We start from the raw sequence: 10498 nt of genomic DNA, 5'->3' as shown, positions 1-10498 counted from the left end.
TTTTATTACTGTGACAGCATGACTGAAACATTAATATTTTCCCTATCTGTAAACCATATGAATGACTAAGTAGGACGTTGACCAAAGATTCAACCTCCAAAAGGGGCTAGAAATGAAAAAAATCTGCATTCAATGACCTACTCAGACAAGACCATATTAGACAAGACTTTTGAGCCCTTAATATGTAAAACTTTAAAGATTGAGGGCAGCGAAAAGATTCAGTGATTCAGCCTTCAGATATATCAAGGGGATTAACCTGCATCCAAAGTTCTATTATACAGTACAGTATATGCACCTTTAAGATATATTAGGCCAGGAACTAGTGGAGCTGTACCAACAACGTAGCAGCTCCATCCATGACCACTCATTGGGCCCCATCTTAAGTGAGGCATCTACTTGATATCGATAGATTTTGCTGTGGAGGTGGATGAATAAACTACTCTATCTGAAATTGGAAAAATACATTTGTATGTATAAAAGATTGCTAACAAGGACTTGCCTTCTTGCAGGTATGACAAACACAGCAAAACAGAGCATGGCATAAATATAAGATAGTTGAAGGACATAAACAAATACACCAGCATACATTCCAGACAAATCAGCTGGTTCTTTTCCATCAAATAAGCTGCTTCTTAAAAATACAAAGCAAAGTTATTTAGAAGTGTATGCATAATTAAATGTATTTCTGAGGCCTGCAAACTTTACTGACATGATAGTGATGCTTGGAATTCAGGAATTAGCAACCATTTCCAATAAGTCGGACTGAAACTGTAGGAGTCATGCTTTGGCAGCTCATCTATGGCAAGTACTCTGCCTGGAATATGCTGGCATAGCAAGCAACAATAGTGGCCTTTTTAAAGAGAATTTATTATCCCTAAAGGCATGATTGCAAGTTACTGAGCCTTCCTAGGAGCTGCATTGAGGTTCACAGATGCACGTATAAGACCATCTTATTCAAGAGTGATTGCTTGTTTCAAGTTCACTTTTATATAAAGAAACAAAACACGCAGTACTGCAGCAGTTTTTTTCCCATGCCTTATCTAACAAGGCCAAGTATGAATATTTGAACATTCCTCACTGTTATTTACAGTATCAATAAGGTCAAATCAAACATACACATTACTTTGGCTCATAGGGAAACCTAAATCATTTTATTATAACTATTTCTGCGCAGATGTCAGTTCATGTGGAAACACAAATCTATGAATTGTGGCCATATATTGGAGTGAAATTGTCTGACCTTATCAAGGGAAACCTTTAAATGAACATCATGTCATACACTATTGGGGAATGTGCAAATGAAACACAGGTGCAGAAAGAGACAAAACTGCACTTTAATCGCACTTTCTGGTTGGCTGGGCAAAACTCTTACACAGTCTATATAACTCTGGCTACTATTGTACATTGCACCAACAGTTATATGTCACTTCTGCCTAGTATGAAAAAAATAATTTACACTTATACACTCTCTCAAAAATGCATAAAAGTGTATGGTACTGTCCCTGCTACTTGCCAGGAGTTTGGGGTCATCATTACTAATATGTAAACATTCGAGACACCCCACAGCATGTGGTACAAGGAAAGAACCAGTGTGGAGCACCCAAGGATCACAACGCATTTATTATAACCCTTTGCTTAGTGTTTCCACTTTGACCTTGGTAAAAACCAAACAAAAGGGTATGATGTGGAGCTGTAACATCAGAGGTGGTTGTTGTGCAGATTATTGTTCGGGTTTAAGAAGGAGAAACCCAAACAACCCTGAAGGGTGAGAAGGGTAAAGGGTGCAATACCTTTCAAGTTAATTTAATAAATTATTGTTCTATATCTCTCTGATTTTCTTCTCATTCTACAAGTTATTAAAACTTGACAGGAGGGGGAAAACTGACAACTAAATCAGCAGGGATTTGTCTTCAACAATTGGTAAACTAGTCCCCAAATTTAAACTTGTTAGATTTCACTTTCCAACTGCAATTTGTCCTGTGATGGTCTTATGGAAAAAACTGTTCTTTTTTCAATTTAAATATACTCAGCATCAGCACATAGTGAAGAGCAAGGTATAATAAGGCATCATCTAGCTGCTTCTGTAGTAATAGTGAGGTTAGGTGCCAATAGTTAAAATAATATGACTGAAATAGTAAAAGCCTAGGTTACACCTCCTACAATCTGAAGCTAAATTTGACATTTCTTGATGTACCTTTACCCAAGGTTAAAAGCTTACATTATTATTATTATTATTATTGTTAAAGCTTATTGGTATGACTGTTGAAAAAATAAATAAATATATATATATATATATATATATATATATATATATATATATATATACACATACACACAGGCCTGGACTGGCAATCTGGGTGCTGCTATAAGGTCCCATAGAAAGTCAGTATTTAGTGGGCTGGTGGGGGCTGTTTGGGCCTCTGTGTACCTGAAATGCCAGGGCCTATTTTAATTCTCAGTCCGGACCTGTATATATATATATATATATATATATATATATATATATATATATATATATATATATATATGTATAAGATGTACACACATCTTTTATATATAAAAAACAGTTACCTGTGCCTAAATTTTTCGGCGTTTCGAAAAAAAAATTGCGTTTAGCAATTTTGTTGCCAAAGCAAAATTGGCAGGTTCGCACATCAATAAATATTACAGAGATGACATTGTTCCTTTCTATACATTTTAGACCCTGGGGAGTAAAACATATACAATTTAAAGTATGGTTTTTTTTATAAGTATTGTTACTTGTTTCCATTTACTTTTTCTGGCAAATCCTCTTCTAGTCGTTTGAAAAAGCTGCTCTTCATACTGTCTATAGAGAATGTATTGGTCAAGAAAAACATTATGGCAACTCCTCCTAACTCTGAGCAATATATGTGCATGCATTTTATAGGGTATTTGTGGCTTTTTTTTTGAAAAAAAAAAATATTGTTATATTATTATTATATTGTTAGAAACAGCCCCTTATGACATCAGAACTTGTTATTTTTAATGTAAGAAAACACACAAAGCACTAACATACAGTATATACATCAGAGCAATGCTAGTTACAAACTCTAATATTGATGGAATGTCATAACAGCTCCAACAGCCAACAGCTCATCTTGGCACTGCAGTGATTTTGGAAGCTCATGTGCCCAATGTATGGAGCCTCTGTAAAGCCTCCATAAAAAATCAGGTACATGTATAGGAGCAACCAACTAAGGGAACCCTGAACCTAGCACTAGCTTTATTACAAGCTTCCCTTGGTGGGCTCTGCATTTTGCCCTTGCAAATATACAGTATAAACACGTGCACCTTTATTAATAGCATTAAATGGTGCACTTGCGATCGTAGATGAGCCTTTATAGCCAATAATGAGACTAACATTTAAGCATGTCTGCATGAAATTAATAGTATGAAAAGGACAATGGCTGAGGTTACTCCAACTCTCTTGTTCCTGTGCAGATGGTTGTTTTTGGTTGGCTCCTTTAGCTTCATTGTTTGCACCCTCAGTTATTCACAGAAGCATTTTATTCAACAACTGCTTTGGTACATTAATTGACCTATATCCCACAGTGCTAGGAAAGTCGGTATGCTAATGCTTAATCTTGATACAGAATTACAAAATAAATACCCTTGGATATAACTCATAATATGACAGAACTGTTTGCTGCTGCACAGTTTGCAAGAGCAATGAACCTATCTTTAAAACAGCATCCAGTGTTTACTGGGAAGATTTTGAATATTGAATGAAGTTTTCTCTTGCAGATTATACTTGTCCACTAATCCCTTAATACCTTGGGGACCCCCTATCATGTTTTCACTTTCACATTCTCGCTCAGCAGGTTGTAAATTGCATATTGCTGGTCCAAAGTATTTCCATTACTGGGGATCGTCTCTATCTGTACTGAAAAAACACACATACACAACAAAATCTGCTTGCAGATTGGCACCTTCTGGTAATGTGATATTATCTGTCCAATTTACATCATGGCTGGTTTGAAGGGGAAAAAAAACTTTCAGCCAGAGGGAACTGACATGGATTGAATTTCAAAGTTCTGTGTTTACACCAAATAAGCATTAAATGAGTGGATTAACATGCGTTTATAGGCTAGAGAGGCTTTGCAGTCTGGGTCACATTTACCTGCACTGTTCCACTAGATACAGATCTACAGTCAGACAGAAGTGACCTAGCCTTAAACATCACTTGGTACTGAGCAATCGAGAAATGTTGTGTCGCTCAAAATGTATCCCACTATTAACGTTTAGCATAAACAGCCAGCAGCCTGGTGTCTCCTGTTTCTTACATATTTGTCATGTGGTGCTTTGGCAGGCGAAAAAAAACACAATTGCTGCTGAATTTAACAAGACTTTGAATTTTTATTCAGGCACCGGAGAATGAACACAAAGCATGACACTAATAACAGACATAGTTCAGCTGAACAAAAACATATTCTCTTGCCTTTAGCATGGAGCCCTGACAGAAGGGTTATTGTAACTGAAGTCCAGACATGCAAGGGGGGCAGCTCAGGTTATAATACCTAGCTAACAAGCAGGTGGGCCTTGTTAACCCCATTCTGTTCAGGCCACGAATGACATGACATACATACTGTAGTAAATGAATGCATTCAGGGAGCTTAACCACCTGCCCGCTGGGCAAGGAACAATTATGCTCCATTTATAAATCCTTAGAGGTCTGCATTTTTCTGAAAATATGTTTGGCCCTGGTCATTTTAATGTGCTTAACACAAAGACTTTTTTGTCTAAATCTAAATGGAATAGTGAAGCATCCGCTATCATAAGTTAAAGCCATGCATCAGGTCAGAAGTGAGATGACAGCATAGAAACAGTTACTCCTTTTAGCCACCTATGTGCGGATTTGTGCCAGCGCTCATTGCCTAGGCACTGCAGTCATTTCATTCTCGTTTTACCCAGAGGTGATCTTGACATTTGTTAGTCAGTATTAGATGTTCTTTCTTGTGCCATGAAGTATTTTATTTACCAGCAAAGTGGAAGCAGGAGAAGCCATTTATTGCTGTACATCAATAGTACTTTGCTCATTCGAGACAGGGCTGTTATGCTTTGATTTTGTTCCATTCATTCCTGTCAGAATGTTAAATGTTCATTTTAATATGCATTAGCGGCTTAGCACTGGGCGGAGTAAAAAGAAAGGTTATGGACACAGGAAGAGGAAGTGAAGGGAGCAGACAGTGTGTGGAGAGAGCAGCCAGGAATAAAGCTGACTTCTATCCTATGGGAAAAAAAATTTTTTTCAAATGAATCAAGTTAATAGTTCTGCCCCAGCAGAATTCTGCACTGAAATCCATTTCTCAAAAGAGCAAACAGATTTTTTTATATTCAATTTTGAAATCTCACATGGGGCTAGACATATTGTCAATTTCCCAGCTGCCCCACGTCATGTGACTTGTGCTCTGATAAACTTCAATCACTCTTTACTGCTGTACTGCAAGTTGGAGTGATATCACCCCCTCCCTTTTTCCTCCCAGCAGCCAAACAAAAGAACAATGGGAAGGTAACGAGATAGCAGCTCCCTAACACAAGATAACAGCTCCTGGTAGATCTAAGAACAGCACTCAATAGTAAAAACCCATGTCCCACTGAGACACATTCAGTTACATTGAGAAGGAAAAGCAGCAGCCTGCCAGAAAGCATTTCTCTCCTAAAGTGCAGGCACAAGTCACATGACTGGGGGCAGCTGGGAAATTGACAAAATGTCTAGCCCCATGTCAGATTTCAAAATTGAATATAAAAAAATCTGTTTGCTCTTTTGAGAAATGGATTTCAGTGCAGAGTTCTGCTGGAGTAGCACTATTAACTGATGCGTTTTGAAAAAAACATGTTTTTCGATGACAGTATCCCTTTAAGTCCCAGCAGTCCTATGCAGAGAATTAAAAATGGGGTGCCAAGGTCAAAAGCAATGTTACAGTATATCAAACAATGATAGTATGAGCAGCACGCCTAAAAAGTTATTGAGATTCTTGATTAACACATTGCACAAAGTCCAACATTTTGGTCCTTATTTGGACCGCAACGTCAGACTTTGTACAATGTGTTAATCAAGAATTTCAATAACCTTTTAGGGAGTGCTGGTCATGCTATCATTTTTTAATAAGGGGGCAGTGAGATAAAACACAAGACTCATCATATTTTTTTTTATTATCAGGTCATTTATATATATAATCTGAATTTTCCTAATCATTTTTTTTCCAAAAATATTATTTCTTTAAAGGACCCTTCCTGTTTGCAAAGAGGATGACATGGTAATGACAGGATCAAACAACAGGACAACACTGCCTTTCGGACCTGGAAGTCAGAAGGAAACTGACTCTGGGGGACAGGTATAATCAGTATTGCAGTGATGATTCAGGCAGCAATCAGAATGGTGCTCCCACTGCAAGGAAAACAAACCTGTTAGAGACTGAATACGAAAACCATACGCGGTGCCCTGCAAAATGATTTGTTCCCTTGTTCTATCTCTTTGTGGAAATAATTGTGTCTATGATATTTTTATTTCAAAACAATGACACTCAGATTTACTTTTGTAAAATAAAAAACTGAAATATACTTTTATCAAAAGTATTCAGCCAAAATGTTGTGATTATTCTAAAGCCTAATTTTGCTACAGCAACATTTACATTTTTGGGATTAAGAATGTACTCCTTTTGCACACTGTTCTGCCATGACATGTTATTCGGGTTGGTGCCACACTCAAACAAAGTTTTGAATAGGCCTTTGCAGGACATTGCTTTTTGTTCTTGGGCCACTCAGTGTTGTTTTGCCCTTATGTTTGGGATCATTGTCCTGCTGAAAGCTGAACTTTCTATTTATATGTATTTTGCACCATCCATCATTCTATTCTAGCAAGATGCCCAGACCCATCCCTGATGTATCAGTGTGGCAAGAGGGCCAAAACATAGAGGGCCAAAACATCGAGGGCATGGCAAAAGGCCCAAATGACCCCATTGTAGAAAATATAAAAAGTAGGTGTACTTATAAAGACATTTGCCATTTTAAGATAAGGTTTAAGCTTTAAAGGACATGTAAAGACTCCATTTTCCTACCATGTGTATAGGTTGGGCTTATCTTCCCCACCCAAGCCACATCATTTGTACTGCATATACCCCCCTCCAATTGCCAGCGCCATCACAATTTCCTAAAACAAATAGCTGCTTTCACCTGGCGGCCATTTTCCCTCTGACACATCATCAGTAACACTGACATCTGCAATCAGGACATGTATGTTATAAAGTTCATGCAATGCAGAATTACACAGGAACAACATACTTTGATAAAAAGTTCTGCTAGGGTTGAGCACTGTAATGGTTAAACTGAGGTCAGGAGAGGTGGTTAGGAGGAAAAAAATTGGATCAGGCAGCTAGAGTTTCTATGGGAACCAGCAATGCTATCTCTTCATTGGCTGTTAGACTAGAGGGTGTGTTTATTAATCTGAGCTGAGAAGAACTGAGCATGCTTATGAGCCAACAGCCAAAGTAAATTCCTGAGGGATGGGGCAGAGTGGTTTAGAGGAGTAGAAGGAATTCTAAGTCATTAAGGGGATGCTGCAGCCTTAGTGTTAACATTTTAACAACCAGAGTGGCAGTTATCTAAAGATTTCAAAGAAGCTGTTCACTGATTATATTTGTGTGTGAGGGAGATTTACATGTTTTTTAAGTTTAGGGGCACATTTACTAAGCTCGAGTGAAGGATTAGAATTTTTTTTTGACTACTTCGACCATTGAATTGGCTACTTCGACCTTCGACTACGACTTCCACTTCGAATCGAACGATTCAAACTAAAAATCGTTAGACTATTCAACCATTCGATAGTCAAAGTAATGTTTCTTTTAAAAAAACTTCGACTACTTTGCCACTAACAACCTACCGAGCACCAATGTTAGCCTATGGGGACCTTCCCCATAAGCTTTCTAAGCAATTTCTGATCGAAGAAAAATCGTTGGATTAAAATTCTTCGAATTGTTCGATTCGAAGGATTTAATCTTTCGATTGAAGGATTTTTCCTTCGATTGTTCGATCGAGGTAAATGTGGTAAATCCTTCAACTTCGATATTCAAAGTCGAAGGATTTTACTTCGATGGTCGAATATCGAGGGTTAATTAACCCTCGATATTCGACCCATAGTAAATGTGCCCCTTAGTGTCTAAAAAGCAACTACTACAATAGGATTGGCTAGCCACTGAATTGTGTTGCCAGTAGTGCCCTGTTGGGTCAGACACACAGACACATTATTACTGAATTCAGTGACTGAAATTTCCCAGCTGTCCTTGCCTGTCACTGTAAAGAGGCAGCTCAGTCTGGTTTGTGGTCTATGAGGGCTGGATGATAAGACATGAGAACTGGAGCAGACTCTGTTTAGTACTTTCCCATTCAGCTATGGACTCATGTATCGACAAATCCACCGGAAAAAACCTCTGAGCTGGTGATCTCATTCCATTATTTTTAACTTCATACATTGATAATTAATTTGTCTGACACCATATTGATCTCTTACCTTAAGTTCTATTGACTTTGTTTTCTTTTAAATGCATAAATGGCAAATCTCCCATTACTTTGGACTTGAACGAAAACGCTGGCCCGCAGATTGTTTTGATTCATTAACATGCATTAAAAATGCTCTGACATAAAAATGGCTTTTCTTGCAACAGGAATATGGTTTTAGAGCTGAAAGTGTCCTTTGATATTTTGAGCATTTATGATAGAAGGAAATATTTTTGCTCAAAAGAAAATGACACTATCCTTTGCCCTTTCTTATTTTAGCTACTTTTAACTCAATGCACATATCCCATACCTATGCCTTTAAAAAAACACTAATATACAAGTTAAAGGGTACTAATTATGTTTCACCTTGGGTGTCTGTAGGCAGCAAACCTGAAGTTTATTATGAAATATGAACATACGGGTATAGGATCCCTTATCCAGAAACCTGATATCCAGAAAGCTCCGAATTACAGACTCCATAGACTCCATTTTATCCAAATAATCCAAATAATTAAAAATGATTTCCTTTTTCTCTGTAATAATAAAACAGTAGTTTGTACTTGATCCCAACTAAGATATAATTAATCCTTATTGGAAGCAAAACCAGCCTATTGGGTTTATTTAAAATTTAAGTGAATTTCTAGTAGACATAAGGCATGAAGACCCAAATTACAGAAGATCCATTATCCGGAAAACCCCAGGTCCCGAGCATTCTGGATAACAGGTCCCATACCTGTACTGGTAAATATTGAGGCATCTATAATCCTCAATAACATTGCTTATTTTTGGTCCTATTAGTGGCCAAGAGAAGTGTTTCTGGTCTCGGTCTCTGGCCATTCCGACCTTTAACTGCTGCTAATGAAAATGCTTCATGTGCCATCAGCCTTATTGTTTTATGTAGTTCGTTTTATTTTTAAGAACTTGTTGTCCAGTATCAGTGTTGTGCAGTATACTATGAATGTTTTAAACATACATTTTTTTAGACAGATGACTAGTAAATGCTACCTTCTGAATGGTTGCTATGGGTTATTGCTCCCAGGCAAACTTAGTGCATTTTATTACATAACCCCCAATATATTATAATTTGACCAGCCTATTAATTGGGATGTTAATGATCATTCCTTTTTCTTCCTAAGGTGAAATGTGTCCTTCTTTCAGATTCAAACTGTTCTTGGTGCTACAAATTATTTTAAGAAAATGTGAGTAAAAAATTTTTCAAACTTTCATATCAAAGAAAACTACTGCATTGAGGCAGATGGTTTTGATCAGCTTCTGTTGTAAAATATTCTCTAGTTTAACTTGACATCTTTCCATGAATGGTCCCCTTTTATACCGGATAACACATATTGCAGGTAAAATAAAGTATTTTGAGGAACAGAGTTAAGCAATCACATGGACTGGGAGCTACCACAAAATAACTATTTATTCAATGACCGGTATATATCTTTCTGTTAGGATCTTTTTAAAGACAGGTGAATAAATATGACTTGCAAACTTGTATAAATAAAATAGATACTGCTGGTGACCCAGGGTCCATTAACAGACACATGTATCAATAATACAAAATGCTTTAAATTGAAGCAGCTTATATTTAAGTTTGAGATTCTTCTGATTTTCTGGATATAGTTAACTGACCTGGCTTCTGGTCTAGAATGGAAACACTAGAGGGACAAAGCTAGAAAAGCTCATTTATAGACTTTTGAAAGCAGCATAAAAACAAATACTACAGTAAGCCTGATGTGGTCTTCTCTTCACCATAAATATCCCAATGTAACCCAGAGTTGATATTAAAGGGGTGGTTCACATTTGCATTAACTTTTAGTATGCTATAGAATGGCTAACTCTAAGCAACATTTGAAATGGCCTTCATTATTTTTTTTTTATAGTTTTTGAATTATTTGCATTCTTCTTCTACTCTATCTAGCTTTCAAATGGGGCTTGATGTCCCCATCTAAAAACAAATGCTTTGTAAGGCTACTTGTTT

The sequence above is a fragment of the Xenopus laevis genome, chromosome 8L, assembly GCF_017654675.1.
Source record: "Xenopus laevis strain J_2021 chromosome 8L, Xenopus_laevis_v10.1, whole genome shotgun sequence".
Taxonomy (NCBI): domain Eukaryota; kingdom Metazoa; phylum Chordata; class Amphibia; order Anura; family Pipidae; genus Xenopus; species Xenopus laevis.
Note: the sequence above shows the minus strand (reverse complement) of the source record.